The sequence below is a fragment of the Dermacentor albipictus genome, chromosome 1, assembly GCF_038994185.2.
Source record: "Dermacentor albipictus isolate Rhodes 1998 colony chromosome 1, USDA_Dalb.pri_finalv2, whole genome shotgun sequence".
NCBI classification, from domain to species: Eukaryota; Metazoa; Arthropoda; class Arachnida; order Ixodida; family Ixodidae; genus Dermacentor; species Dermacentor albipictus.
The window spans coordinates 137,716,546-137,732,934 of NC_091821.1; the positions used below are offsets into that span (position 1 = coordinate 137,716,546).

A 16,389-nucleotide genomic window follows, 5' to 3' on the forward strand; every position below is an offset into this window, starting at 1 on the left:
CCTCACGCAACGAAAGCAACCGACTGTCGTAATGCTGAGGCACGCATTGTTCGTGAAACCAGTCAATTCACAACAGCTTCGAATTGAAACCCTGATGGAGCTTTTACCGCGCCAATTGCAATGCCTAAAGTGTACTCGAGACACTACAGCGCAGCATAGGCTGCCTTGAAAATGAAAATTCAAACACCTTCTGCCTCACCATGCCTCGAACCTTCGTTGTATAATTATAAAAAACTGTAAACTATTCGCTTTGTCAGTGTATTAAAGAAAACTTCGAATACCCACCCCATAAGGAAGACACCACAATTAAGCCTCAAATGAATTCACTTGAATTTCGACCTCCACCGCGGAATAATGATATATTCAATATGTCCCATATTACTAATGAATGAGGCTTCGGCTTCTTTCTGGCTGCAGCCATACGGTTCAAAAGGCATATTTAACTCAGAAATATGGGCCGATCAGCCTGCGTCAGTTCATCAAACAGATTCGTCATGTCTGTTCCTCAAGCAACAAGCACCAGTAAATTGCTAAAGTTAGTTGAACGTGTAGCCCGGAACAGGAATAAGTGTTGGTACATTCCTTCCCGTATGCTGCAAACAGCTGTACGCCTCAATTAGCGTTACCTAAAATTGCCGCCACTTAAAATTTACCGATGAAGAACGGCCTAACTTTGAGAAGCAGTTAACGAAGCAAGTGGTGTTGGTAGCATCTAAACTGCAGTGCTGCTCTTGCATTTGATAAACAAGAACAACAATGACGCGATAAGTCAGCATACGGTATACTGCCGATATACTGCCGCGGTACGCATGCACTCAGCATGCGGTATAATGCTCGATATACCTGTGAAGAAATTTAAAAATTAGTTATTATACCATGAACCACTCGTCGTGAACAAACATAATTTAGCGGGTTGAAGTGACGTTAAATGCTGTAGAAGGCATATATAACCAGCGTTTATGAGATGCTTGTTGCATCACGGCAGGTACGATATCCCTAACTGAATTCTTATGTGCTAGGTTTTTGCGTTTATGCTTTTAGTATTCGCTTGAGCTACCGCAGCAAAGTGTAGATCCGCGCATGAAAAACCCGCAGTGCACACTAAGAAAAAAAAGAGTATCCCTTACTCTTTTCGAAGAGTCTGGACTCGTCACGTATACGACTCACTTTGTGGGAGACACCCGAACTCTCTTTTGGCAAAGAGTCCCGAGACTATCTGTGCTCAATAAAGGTGTTTGCGTGACTCCGCACACAATAGTCATGCATACTCTGTTGTAATAGTCACCTATACCCTCTCAAAAGGGTCACAAGACTAGTGCTGAGGGAGTCCGTTAACAATTCTAAATGAGTCCAACGACTCAAGATAAAGTGTCACATGAACACTGCAAGAATGATTCACCTAACTATTCTAGATGAGTCTGATGACTCCAGCAGTGTGTCAAGTTACCCTTAGTGCGTGGTGCCGGCCTCTTTCAAATAAAGTAAGGTAACTAATCTATGTAAGTCGTTTCACTCTTGGATGGCAGTGTCGAGCCGCTTTTCAAAATGTGTCAACAACTCTTGCTGTAAGTACACACGACTACGGCTAGTTCTCAAGAAGACTACTATGAAAAGACAACATAGGATAACAAAGAATCCACAGTAAACTTGACAAAAAGCACATGGCAGGTTAGCAAGAAAAAGTTAATATTTCATCAATCTTTGTTATTGTCTCTGGAAAATTCAAATGTATAAGTCAGCACAGAATCACTATGAAAGCAAGACAGTTCTCTTTACCATTAAACTGGAATCAATAGCCAACTAAGCAAAACAGTCTTAAATAAATATCCAATATGTAGCCTGCAGCTGCATATGCATGACACTGCAATGCCACTCAGAACCATAATGAGACCCCAAAATATTATGTAACTCATGTAGAAGGTTAATTCACCACCGCACAAGTGTCTTATGATATGTCAAAAGATTCATAAGTTCCACCTATTTCCTTGTTCTAAAAGACTTAACTTACGACTTAACATTCTAAGCAAATAAGCTACACATAACAAATAAGAGAGGCTGCACTTATGTATAAAGGAGACCCATATAATGAAGTGCAATAAAAACAATATTCCAACTTAGATTACATTATCTATGCATTATGCTATGCTTGCTGAAAACAACTGGTTGGCAATTGATAATCCAGTCTAATAGTAAAAACAGCTGTCTTACCTTATGGTACTCTTGTTGGCACTTTTTCCCACACAATTTGTGCATGTTAGCGTGAGATGAAAATTGATCTGAAAAACACCACATTAAAAAGTTGTGCATCAATTTTATTCTGTCATACAACATGCAACAGTGTATAAAAATCTCATAACTGACAAAATTACAAAAATAAATACAGCAACACTTATACTGATCATTTATTTATGTTGAGAAACATACTTTTGCAAGACTAAGTAAAATAGCTGACAGACAATTTCACAGGTCGAAATAACCGCTAATACAAAACTTTCCATAATGCAAACACGTTGACAAAATAAGTAGCACAGGCAGCTGTATTTTGTTACGGCAAAGATAGCGCATGAATGATGAGGACAAGAGAGGAAGCAGAACACATATACAAACTATACCCAGCTGCATGCACGCAGCTGTAACAATACACATAGTGCACAAAGATCCAAAAGAAACAAAGAGGAAGATGTGAGGAAGGCTTCTTTTACTCATCACAAGTCATCCTGTAAGAGCACATTATGCACTGGCTGTAATCTATCCTCAGGACATACATGAATAAGTTACTTTAGGTGCCACATCTATAAACCACTCATACAATGTTCTTGTGATTTTCCTTATTCCAATCTTTAGCTTAGCAAGCATGACTGAGTTACGTAAAGCCTCCCTACAGCTTGGCACATATACACAAAGAAGTGTTTCTATAAACACTGGAAGTCACGGACGGATGACTGACACATACCTCTTTTAATTCTTTTGTCTTTGTCATTATGATTACCTACCACAGTAGTCTTTTGTAGAGTGAAACACATCCAAATAACACACTGTGGGCAACCAAGTGTGAATACCTGTTCTCGATTTCTACCTTTCTCTGGTGTCCCGCTAAGGTAACAATGGTGCGAAGGATTGTCTTCCCAACGTATGCATTCCCATACAACAGGAGCAGATGATAAGCCACATTAATGGTGCGTGAAATAAAGCATCTGTGCTTGACTTTCCACTGCCGTTCCAATCTGGAGTGACCTTTTTTTTTCTTTGTATACACTAGTACAGGTGCTACGTAGTCCCCTTGGCACCCAGAGCAATTCTCACACCACAGCAGGATGTCAATTTTTTTTAAAATTCTAAGCAGAACTCTCGTTATGGGGGACAATTGCGAACTTATATTTTTGCTTTGTATCTTAATTATGTTGTTGACCTTTAAATTTAGCCACTTTACTACTTTTCTGCAGACAGGCCATTGCACCAATGCTAGGTTTTGAAAACACCAGAGCAGGGTAGAAAGCAAGAACAGATATTTATAATTTAGGTGCCCTCTCTGCATTGCATGGATATGTTTCAATGCACGATAAGACTACTTGGTAGCTAAACATATAAAAGATAAGAGAATTAAGCTCAAAGCCTACCAAATTAGTAACTGGGAATTTCATATGTAAATTAAATTTCCTGATTCCCAGTGATGAAACAGTTTTGAGAATATGTGCGAAGGCAACCAAGTCACTCATGCTCACAAAGGAAACAAAATAAAAACAAGCAAGATTACAAGAGCTTCGAACTTGCAACCTAAAGTAAGACACCTGACATGACTGATTTATGTATTTACTGAGCATAAATTACAGCTAGCGCATAATCTGCTTGAACAACATGACAAACAATGAGTTACTGTTGCTTTCTCTCTGGGGCATTTGGCTCTTCTGAACACATGCACATTGTATGGCACAGCTGCGTGGATGTAGCTGGGCATAGTTATGAGTCAGCATCACTTTGTTATTATGGTTCTTCACTATTATTGTTATGATTTATATTTGGCAAGCAGCCTAACTATCGGGTTGATCAGCTGTATTTTAAACAAAACATACTGGCAGATTTCCGTTTCTAGCTAACATAAGGAGGCGGGTACATCCTTTCAGATTTCAAGAAACAGCTGTGCAACAGAAAGTCTACAATGACCAGTACCTTTATTATTAAGTGCCATGTACTAGATCTTTCTGCAATGAATACCTCTATTACCAAAAATTGTAGTCTGAAAAACTAACTGGAAAATATTTACAAAAGTGACAGATGCTAGAACTGCATTACAATTGCAAATTTTCTCGTAAACAAGATCACAATAATTGAAGTTTTATTAATTTCAGCAAAATGGCTGACATCCTATTATTGAGGCTAGTCAGTGCTGAAGGTATTGTTAGTTTGTAGGAGTCCTCAGACTGACAGCTCTGAAATATTTATCGCCATACTTGGTGGAACATGCTTTGCTGTTGCAGATATTACTTAGCCACAAAACATTTTGTAAGCCTCATGGGACAATTCTGTGTGGAAGATAAACCTGTCATGTCTTTTTGGGTTGTGTATCTCGGAACTGGTGCTAGTCTGAGTTCTTACAAACTAGACGTTATTGAGTACTGTAATTATAATGCCTGCCACTGCTATAAATTTCTGTTAGCGAAAATTGTCGCATTGTCATGAAGCAGTTATGTTCAATTTTTAGCGGCAGTCACTGCTGAAACACTCAGTACAAAGCACAAAACAAAGATATGGAGTGGAAATGTAAATGTCGAACAAAGTTATAGTCAATTCTTCATTTCACAGAACTGTCTTTTTTTCTGTTAGTTTGCCAATACCAATTGCACATCCACAAACATTTTAGTATTGCACTTCTGGTAAATGCAGGAAATTTCAGTGTTTAACAGAAGCCCTTGGGAAGACAGCCCAGAGTCGCTTTAACAAAAAGACTTGCATTCAATTTGCGTTTCTATGTTGTAGGTCACCATAGCAAGGGGCATGTTTTGCTGATTGAATATTACTCGAAACAGTCTTATTATTCGTACTAGAGGCTTTGAAAGAGAGCAAATTGTAGAGTTTTTCATGCAGATTTCATATATGTCATTAGTATTTCTTTAGCTGCTTCTTGAGTTATGTCCTACACAATGGGAAAATACACTGATCTTTGCGGGCACTTTCTTGTGTACTAAATTTTCACAAAAAGCAGTGTGCTGTAGCTACCTCAGCTCTTCGTAGACTACAAAGTACCGATGTCTATTCAAACAGCATGTAAAGTTACTAGAAGTATGCAAGATTAGTAGGCAGGCAGAGAGGCCTGCCTATTAATCTTGCATACTTCTCATGCTATTGTGAAAAAAAGCTATTGAATATACTTCAAAAACATTTTCTCACAATAGCATGAGAATAACCTTATGCACTTATAGTTGTCCTATACTAACGAAATTTGGCATACGTACTCTTCAAGATATGCAGATGCTGATATCTAATCGAAATTGCAATCTGTAAAATTATTTAATGTGGCCTAATATATTTTTGCATAGTTCCAGTAATTGTACAAGCCGTTTGGATAGGTATCACCACTTTGCAGTATACGAATAGCTAAATAAGATACAGCATAAAGCTATTTCTGAAAATTTTTTACACAGGAAAGTGCCCCCAAAAATATTTTGCCACTGTGTAGGACATAACTAAAAAACAGCAGCTACACAAAAATAAATGACAATTCAAATCTAATAAAACACTTTATGAATGACAGTATATTCAAATCTCTAGTACAAATATATAAAGAAGTTGTTTCGAGGAGTTTATAAGTGGGTGTCAGTGTATTCTACGAAAGTGTTAGAAAATGCCTTCAGGCATACCATGGGGAGCTTTATAAATAGCACACGCACGCATCTGCCTAAAAAGCCCCATGTCCTGCTTGAATTCATTAGTCATTTTTGCATTCTGTTGTATGTCACCATTTGCATCCCTTAACATAGAGTGCACAAAACCAAAAACAGCCTATTGCCGTATTTACTCGCATAATGATTGCACTCGCGTAATGATCGCACCCCTAAATTTTGTCGTTTTAATTCGATTTTTTTTTTATTTCCCACGTAATGATTTCACCCCAAACTTGCCGCAGCCATGTGTCATGTGCCAAATCTAGCTAATAATGATCGCGCTTACCGTCTGTCGACTGCTATGCGAACGACTCTTCAAGACAAACCAAGCAGTCTGCACGCAAAAAACTTTCTTAAGCAGATGCCCCATTTCATTGCTTTCATCACTTTCCGCACTTCTACGACAAAAAAAAGCTACAACCAAACTTTCCTTTATTATGTGTAGGCTTTATAATGGTTGTGGTCAACAAAAACAACAAAAAAAGGCGTCTTTCGATTCTTCTCATCTGCACTTGTGGGCACGCAACAAATCACGAGCGGCAATGATAGCAGCCACGTTTACACTGATACGTTAGAAGTGTACCCTATTCATTCGCCGACGTTTGTAACGTAGCTAAGATATTCACCCACCCTCAGCGGAAACGTGCCACGTTAGGATAGTGGTGAAGACAAATGCCGCAGTTTCCGCAGCATGTGTTCCTATGTCACTGGCAGCTAAGCGCGCCCATCTGTTTCTGTCCCCTCAAAGTGGGCATGGCTATGTTATTGCCGCAAACTTGCCAATATTATTCATTACTAATATGGAAGAAACTGTTTGAATGCACTGTAATGTACTCACGAGAAGAAAAATGCATTCGGCGCGTTCGGCTTGCTCTGCCGGCCACCATTTTTTTTCGTGTCCTGCACTACATACAGCAGCAGCCGCCTATTTGTTGACCTGTTGTATTCCCATAGTAAATGCCAGATAATATATTTTTTTCTTATTGCGGGAAAATTAACCAGTGTAATGACCGCACCCCTGTATTTGAGTCAATTTTTTTTGCCAAAAAGTGCGATCACTATGCGAGTAAATAGGGTAACACACTGAATTTTTAGCCTGTAAAGGGGTTGTATACAAATGGGGGCAGCCAACTCTAGTGTGACAATAAACAAATATTTGTTCTCACAATATTGAAACCAGTCATAACATATATCCTCACAAATTTGGAAATGAATAACCAAAGAACCTTGCTGATTGTCTTATTAGTGTCCTAAACAAGATCTTTTGATGTTTATAATTTCTAGTTTAATTCACTTTCTCTAGTAAATGGACTCTGACCTAGACTACTCAGTGTAGAAGACTAACCCAGACCTGGAAGCCAATATTTAAATCTTAAATAAAGACATTCATCCCACGACCACGTCACTGCTATGTCATCAGAAGCGTGCATCCATGGACATATAGTCTGTAAAATAATTTTTACATGATCTGTACTGTTACTCTTGCACTAATAAATTAGGAAATGCACTTGCTATTTAAAGCACTGCTGTAAACCTTTGTGTTCGAGAAATGAAATACCCAAAAGTGTAACACAACCAATGTGTGCATATAACCTACGATGCCTTTGACACTCGTCAGTGTGGCAAATAGGCACCGAGAAATGCAAAGGGCATCATAGCTTTCTTGTTTGAAACCTTGTATGCGAGTATATTACTGGTATCTTTGCAGTGAAAGGAAGTCACATTATTATCAGACTTATGAGGGGAACTCATGTTTTTCTAGTTTAATATTTTCTTTTTTGTGCTCCTATATTCTTGACTTTTCCAAGAATAATGGGTGTTTGAAATAAGTACTCTATATTGCTCTTAAATTTTTCCTGCACAAGAGCCCACGTTAGGTTACATTTCTTGAACACTTTGCAGTGCTGTAGATTATCAAAAGAAAGAAAAAAATGCTGTAAGTTTGCATTTTAGCTTTCTGTATAACAAGTATGAACCTATCAATTACATACACAAGTACAATAGAACTACGAAAAACTGGGCATAAAGACATACATTATAGTAATACAGTAAAACCTCGTTAAACCGTACCCGCTTAAACAGTAGTTTCGGTTTAAAAGTAGTAAAGTCAATTCCCCGACTCAGCGGCCATTGAACATAATGTATTTTGTATCCGCATTAACCGTACCAGCTTATTGCGTACGCATCGGTTAAAACGTAGCGTTTCCACTTTTCGTCGCGCAAACATGGCGGTGCGTCGTCTCCATCGGGCGGCCCGGCAGAACAACAAGCCTCAGAGATCGGTACAACGGCCTCCAAGCGCCCTGTGCGTTTGCATGTGAAGCCGCATCAACATCAACATCATTTCGACGCCGCATGGACGCCATGCCAGAGAGCGTTGTGGCGTCGTGCAAGCGAGGACTCGCGTCATGTCAAAGCTAGGATAAAAAAGACGTCGGGTGCTCAGCATAGAAGAAAAATTAGACATCGTCCGTGCTACCGAACGTGACACGAAGAAGTCGGCGCTGGCCTGCGACATGGATCTGCTGTTGACTACAGTGTGTGGCATTTGGAATGCGAAGTTGCTCGGCAGCGCTGCTGCGACCGCGAAGAGATGTCGGCTACGAGGTTCGACTATTCACCATCGTTGCCGCTGTTGTTGCCGAAGTGTCAACTAGCGACAGTGATGAGGACGACACGGAAATCGACAGCACGGGCTATTCAGGCCCGACAGTGGCAGAAGCTGCGCGTTACGTCAGCCTCGTGAATGCGATCGTCGCAAGAACAGGGGCGCGATAACGTAACTATTCCAAACGAAAAGTTTTCCGAACTCCGGCACCCGGCAATGAAAAAGGCGCCACGGGACTTATGCAGCACTACTGCGCGCGTGCACGGAGAATACGTAACGCCAACGAGGAATCTGTCGTGCCGTGCGAGTGTTTGCCGAGAAGAGGGGAGCTGGCTGAGAAGCTGGCACGCAGCTTCAGTAAGTTTGAGGCCGCTGTCGTCGTACTAGGCCGCCGCGACATCAAACGAAAATAACACTTACGTCCCGCGAAGTGAATAAATACTGCATGTTTTTTCCCCTTTCATCGCACTCTCTCTGAGTTCCGTTATCGACAGGTAAGTGGGCGATCTCATGCTATTTCGCTTAAACAGTACTACCGTTTAGTACGTACTTTTTCCGAGCTCCGGCCGACTACGGTTTAACGAGGTTTCACTGTAGCAGGAATCGATGGTGAGAATTCTAATAGAAAGGAACCATTAAAAACTAGGCACTAAAGACACATATTAATTATAATAACACAAGTATTTGCTAAGAATTTGAAGAGACAAATAGAATGTCTCTTCAAATCACTCCACCCTAACATTCATCCATGGTTCGATGAGTGACCACAGTTGGTGATGCTGTTTGGATAAGTTGCAGCTGAGGTGCAGCTGTGAAATAGGTGGAACATGTAGAGGGGTCACCAAAGGTTGCACGCTGGTTGCACAGCAGGTTGCCTTGATCTCCGGACTCACTCGACACTCATGCGTTGAGCCTGGTTATACGCCATTTGCAAGAGGCCTGGCCCGAGTGTGTGGTACGGCTTTGGTAAAATTTCGAGGCAACCTGAAAAACACAGGTCGATATCTATAAGCACCACAATATTCTTCACCATAGGGCAAACCTGAAGTTTACCATCGGCACATAGCAGATAATGAAAACAGACATAAGCCACCAGACTTCAGGTATAAAAATGTGCAAAAGTGTAAATGAGTGTGAAGAGCTGTTTATAGGATGGAATGTTTCATTTTGTCTTTTGTAGATCAATAATAGTATCTTAACATAAAGTCAAGTGTACTTGGCCCTCCCTAAAAAAATTTAAATTATGGGGTTTTACTTGCTAAAACCACTTTCTTATCATGAGGCACGCCGTAGTGGAGGACTCCGGAAAGTTCGACCACCTGGGGTTCTTTAATGTGCACCTAAATCTAAGTACACGGGTGTTTTCGCATTTCGCCCCTCTCGAAATGTGGCCGCCGTGGCCGGGGTTCAATCCTGCGACCTCGTGCTCAGCAGCCCAACACCATAGCCACTGAGGAACCACGGAGGGCATGGCCCTCCCTATTTGTGTAAGTAGGCAATTCCATGCGAGCTGTACCGACCTGGCACACGACCACTTGAAATTTTTTTTTGAAGAACTGGAGGCCCTTCAATATAGCGCAAATGTTAATTTCAAAAAATACTTAACTTAAAAAGTTTTTTTACTGGCGCAAGCACTAAGTGAGATTTTGCGTAATGCACCAATCTATGCGTCATAAAAGGTATAGCAGAAAAATTGGTTCCTTCATTAAGGGGGCCAAATTTTTCGGGACTATAAAAAGAGGCCTTACACCAAAAATTGAACTGCTTATTAGCCACTGCTTAGTTAATTATGGGTCATTAAAAATGGACAAAATGGCCAATTAATATTATTTTCATGAATCTGGCTTACAGCAAAAGCTGCAAATTTATGTAATCCACATATTTAGGAGTTGTGCTGCATGCAAAAACTGGTTTCAGGAACATAAATTATGCAGCAGTGCACAGAGATGAGGATGAACTAGCAAAAAAAGTCAGTTTTGGTGTGTTTATCGGCATACTTACTATCAAGGCAGTCCTAGTAAATTTATGCCCAATACCATGTATGAGTGTACACCGTATTCTTTTTAGATTGCTAAAGCTTTATCAAAGCAGTTTTTTGTTAAGCAAGAAAAAAAATTGTACAAGTGGTCTCCTACTGGTTTCAAAATTTGCAGCGCGTTTCGTCTAATCCACATAGCCTTTTGGCAGCTAAGCCAAACTGCATGGACTTGAGCATTCCTGCACCGATAGCAGGGAGTCTAAACTGCTTTGAAGTTAACTCTTTCATTGCTGAGTGGCTACAAGCCACTTCACTCAAAAAGTTGCCACTTAATCACATGTATTTACCTTAATCTTTCTGTCGGCTTCCAGCCTGCTTGGCATCATCACGAAGGCTGCCAACTCCCTAGTGGATGTAGTCAGGACATGGTGGTGGCAGGACGCAGTGGCAGGAACCGCCAAAGGCTTCAAACTCCCTAGTGGACGTAGTCAGGACACAGTGGTGGTAGGATGCAGGGGCGGGAGCCACCAGAGTGTACCTGCAGCAAATTTGCACAAATGCTCTTAGTCCTACCATGTCACAATTTACAAGAAAAATTAAGCTGTCTGTGGAACATGGATACCAATACAAATAAATGTAAACAGTTAGGTCCTACAACACAACTAGAATGTCGACAAAGAAGAAATGGTACTTATGCTTATGAAAATCCAAGCAATGAAAAAAAAAAAAGAATGTGCATCCGATTTGTGCATGGAAGCTCAGTGGAAACCTGAGCTCATACCATCAAGTGATCTGCTAGTCAACTGCAAGCCTCTTAAAATGTCATTGTATATTTTTTACACGCACTATGTTAAGCTGCATTAAAACAAGTTCAGCATCTCTAAGTATAAGTAATCACGAAGCAATTCAATTAATGAATTCCAGTGGTCGATAATGCAACAAAGTGCACGCTCTGATGAAGCTGGCCAAACTGGGTAGTGACAAATAACAGCGTGGTTCTCTACATCTTGTTTTTCTGGCTTTCGCTGTAGCATTAAAATACACAAGAAATATCACATTCCTGACATTTAGCCCTGCTAATTTTTATTCCATAATGCATAATACTTCAGCAAGAGCAATAATGCTGTCTTTTAATCATAAATAGTGATAGAACAAGAAATTTTACTGGAGCTAATGTTTTGACAAGAAAACTTATCTCCTTCTCTTTGTCGAAACATGGGCTCCAGCGATGCTCCTTGTTCTACGGCTCTGCATCATTTCAAGTCTCTGTCTTCCTGTGTACCTCTGTACTTTCAATGTTGTATCAATGAAATTGTAATAACGGAGAATTAGTAAATGTAGCTGATGAACAACTTGGGCTTGTTGGTAGACAATCACAGAGTAACTGCGCAACATAGAGATACGGACAAAGGAGGCTCATGTGTGCCGTCTCCTCCAGCTATGTCTCTCCTTTGGACAATTACTCTATCTCGATGTAAAAGTATTACCCTTTGCACAATAATGCTGAAATGAATAAAGGCCAGGAAAGTGGACACAAAAATTACAACAAATAGCATCATATGCTAATGAGATATGCGAAAGTCCCTGCTACGATCTGTCTCACCCATAACGTGCTGGATAAGATGGCGTCTTCTTCTGGATGTTGGCATTTCTTGAATACCTAAAATAAAGTACATTTCAAAATTACAAAAATACACAGAACAGCAGTAGCAAAGGAGATAACGCATTGTTTAGTAAAAGAAAGTAAACTAATCTCTGATGCAGTGCAGACGAAATTTCCTTTATTAAATTAGTAGAATAATACATCACACTTCATTTCATTTAATGCTGTGAGCGTTTCTTGGTACAACAAAGAAAGGTATTTCTGCATGAAGACAGTAAAATAATCATAGCCTTCTACTTTTACAAAATACGCGACAGCGACTAAGCCAACTACAGCAGTATATACTTAAAATTGTTATATGCACATTACAATAGCCAAGACAGGATAAACTTGGGTTTATATGTAGCTCACCAGGAGGTATCACCTTGCAATCAATTGATTTCTGCTTGCCAAATATCTGCACTAACATAAGACTACAAATAAAAAGACCCTCTTTATCATAAAACACCGGACTCAAAATAGAAAATCCAGTAGGAATACCACAAATTCTGTGCATAACACAGCCAGGTTTTGTGCGCCTAGTAGGATTTACTACATAAAGGTTGCAGCAAATTCATGCTTTTAAATATTTACCACCATGAAAATAAAGATTACATAAAAAATAATAACATTATACATCGGCTTAGATTGTCAGCTAACGTGTTTTGTGTTTTCTACTTACAGCCAAATGCACATAAAATTTGTTCTGTTTCAGCGCTTTTCAAGCGCTGTGTCTGTTCGCTTGTGCATGCAGCCGCTTTACCGCTCTTAAGATATCTGTGCTGCCACATCGCCTGACACTGCCATACAGCATTGTAGCGTTTTTATTATTCGCGGTAATATACCTAAAGCGCTAGTAAATCTTCAGAATACACAAGCTGTCTTTTCGACTACCTGTCTTCGCCAGCGAAAGTTACACTGGTACTAGTATTGTATCTACACTTCAAGTTACGCAGTACTTGATATTCTACGGATTTTTCGATGCGACAGGCCACTCGTCACCGGCGTCGTTAAGAACGGTGTTTCTCCTGGCAGTACAGCTTTGCAATAATTTCAGATGCTCTCCTGAGGCTTCCGTCTGCCAGTAGTATTTTCGCATACATACGCACATGCATGCCCAAGAAACGTCTGTGAACTGCCAAGAGAAACGTGGCGCAAAATGTAGCCATACCGGAAGGGCCGAGTCCGCGCCGTTTGTAAACTCGGAAGAAAAGCTGATATGCTTACCTGAGACGTTAAGAGAAATATGGCACAGGTCACAGGTCCCCGCTGGTAGTGGTTCGTATGCATCTGGTCGTCTCTGTCCGTTGCGATCTCCCATATCACAATGAAAGATGCAGTGCAAACCGCAGCACTTCGGGCGCTTCCGGCGAGCGCACTTGCTCGATGTCAGCAAAGACGAAATCGGCGAAACGCTGCTGCTGGCGGCGGTCCCCTCGTCGCAATCACACAGCACGGACAGAAGCTCCCACCGTAACTTGCCGCAACGCTTGGTTGCAGTCGCCCCTAGCGCAGCGATTTCAGAACCACTCAACGACAATGCAGCGCAACCTTAAAATGGCGTCATGCTATTGACGGCTTCGGCTTTGGATCATTTTGTAGCTGCACAACTGAGCAAAACAGTTGCGCTAGTTTCGGTTTTGTTTCCTCACGTTGAAATAAAAACTGTTTTGCTCACTGATAATTTTACGTCACTTAAGTAATGTTCACGAATGAAACAGCCATGAATTCAAAAGCGTGTTGAAATACCCGCTACGTTCACTTGGCAGAAGCAAAATTTGCTCGTCCGAGCGTGGTTGCGTTTGAAATATCTATCGGTGGGCTGTCGGAGCATGCTCGAAGTGTGAAGACGCGGCGTAATTGTCCTTAATTTCCTTAGATATAACGGTGCGGCTGCCCTTGATTTCTGTCTAGTGCAGTTTGCTCTGATGTGAGGTAGAACTACAAAGCCGCCCATGTTGCTGAATGATCTAGTGCACCTGAAGCTGCCAGAACTCCGGTATTTCCTCCACAAGTTCTTGCGACTGTGTGCCGCGATCACCAAATGCGAGCGTAGTCATTTGGCGGAGATTTAGCAGCACATTTTCTAGAACTATCGTTCACCGCTCTCTCACGACATGGAGAAGCAGTGTGGTTGGTCCTTGGTAAAAATTTCTATTTATTGCGAATTTTGCGATAGCAATTATATGGACACAACCGTCAAAATATATCTGTCGGTGTTACCGTGAGCTTTCGTATAAAGTCAAGTGCGATAAGATCCTATCCCGCGCCGTTGGCTGTGCGCGTTAAAGGAAGTGTTCGAGGCTGAGCCGGGCTCGATGGGCGCCCCAAGTATCTATAGGAGGTCACGTGATAAAACGCGCGCAAGCCGGGAGAGGGATGCGGGATGCGCTAGTTTAGCGCGCTTCTCCTCCTCTAGCCGTTGCTCTAGCCCGGTCTTGCGCCACCCTCGCTCTGTTTTGGTGATAATTTCCGATGGACGCAAAGCTGGGGGGGAGGGGGCGCTCAGATAACGCAATTTTGCGGAGACGCTTTGACGGAAGAGGCAGCAGAAGCGTTCGGTCCGCTCTGTTCGCGCCCTTCGTCACGCCAACGCTGTGACAGCGAGTGTTCGCCGTCATTGAGTCAGATCTGTTGTTGTATGCACGTACGCGCGTGACCAAGTGCTTCCTAATTTAAGGAGTAAGCGAATGTTTACTGCAGTTTATTCAGCCGATGAAACAACGAACATTGGTTCCAGCAGTAGTTCGTGCAGTGGTTCATGCAGCATTGGGGCGAAACTGCTGTACTTTTGTTTTTATATTTCTAGGGGGTTCCAAAGCAGTGTTGCGTACGTTAATATTTGTTTCTGGCCGCGGAACGCAACGCACAGTAGCCCAGTGGCTTTGGTGTTGCGCTGCTGAGCTCGAGGTGACGGTGGTGACGGGTCCAATCGCAACCGCGGCAGTCGCATTCCAACGGGGGCAGAATGCGAAAACGCGCGTATACCGTGCATTCCGTACACGTTAAATAACCCGAGCTGCTGAAAATAAATCTGCAGCTTTCCATTACCGTGCGCCTCATAACAAGATATTGATTTTGGAACTTAAATCTTCAAAATTTAGTTTAAGTCGCGGAATTACATTTACAATCGACACTTTTGACTGCACCTACTGAACTTATCTCTTTGCTGTGCTCTCTTTAGTAGCCAATACTTTTTTTTAGATTTACTTATGGTCAGAACCAGTGTGACAAATCCAAGTCTTCCTTATCATAGGAATCCAGCTATCGCTTAAGCGTGTGAGGTATCAACAAACATGGTCAAGGAAAATCAATATATAGAGTTCGAAGTAATTGCAGAACATGACAAGGATGAAAGAATGATACACGGCATTACAACCAGGACAGGAACCCGAGGGCCTGCCTAAAACAGAAGAGTTTATCTGGTATTTATTCTCCTGCATTAAAATCTTTCTCTCGCCAGACTCATCTCGAATATCAGAGGAATGGCGATCTTCCATGACTCTTAGCGTGCTATTGAGAGTCAAACGACCCATGCGGGAATGTTGACTCTTCTTTCTGACTCTACTCGCGCAAAAGTGGGTCTTCGGATGAAAAAAGAGAGTCAAGTTGCTGTGACTCACTTTTTACTCTCTTTTTTCTTAGAGTGTGGACTGCTCTGAGCTCCTTCAGCTTGCACTGTAGCATTATCTTTGAGAGAGAGAGAGAGGAATACAGGAAAGCAGGGATGTTAACCAGTCAATAGTCTGGTTGTCTACCCTACGCTGGGGGATGGGAGAAGGGGAAGAGAGAGAAGGGAGAGAGAAGGTGCAATAATAATAATATTTGGGGTTTTACGTGCCAAAACCACTTTCTGATTATGAGGCACGCCGTAGTGGAGGACTGCGGAAATTTTGACCACCTGGGGTTCTTTAAAGTGCACCTAAATCTAAGCACACAGGTGTTTTCGCATTTCGCCCCCATCGAAATGCGGCCGCCGTGGCCGGGATTCGATCCCGCGACTTCGTGCTCAGCAGCCCAGCACCATAGCCACTGAGCAACCACGGCGGGTAGAGAAGGTGCAGATACGTGTACGGACAGCACTTTAGTTAAAGCCGCTCGCGCAAACCAGAAGTTCTGAGAAAACACAAAAGTGCCTTCACTGCCTTCTGAGCCGATGAGCGGTTGGGACGGTGCTCTAGTATTGTCTGTTCACTCAGAGGACGATCATCTAATTTCCTCAATGTGTTGGACAAAGATTGTCTTTGTGCTTGAAATTGAGGACAATGGCACAATAAGTGGT

The 16,389-nt window shown here is 41.7% G+C and overlaps 1 long non-coding RNA gene across 1 annotated transcript; it reads right to left on the minus strand.

Moving 5' to 3' along the window:
- Window positions 1–2,291: 2,291 nt before the first annotated feature.
- LOC135911806 (uncharacterized) lies at window positions 2,292–13,642 on the minus strand. The gene is made up of 4 exons (XR_010567457.2): window positions 13,335–13,642; window positions 12,069–12,125; window positions 10,813–11,003; window positions 2,292–9,471 (listed from the first exon to the last, which is right to left on the minus strand). It is a non-coding gene; the product is annotated as an uncharacterized lncRNA (long non-coding RNA).
- Window positions 13,643–16,389: the final 2,747 nt, after the last annotated feature.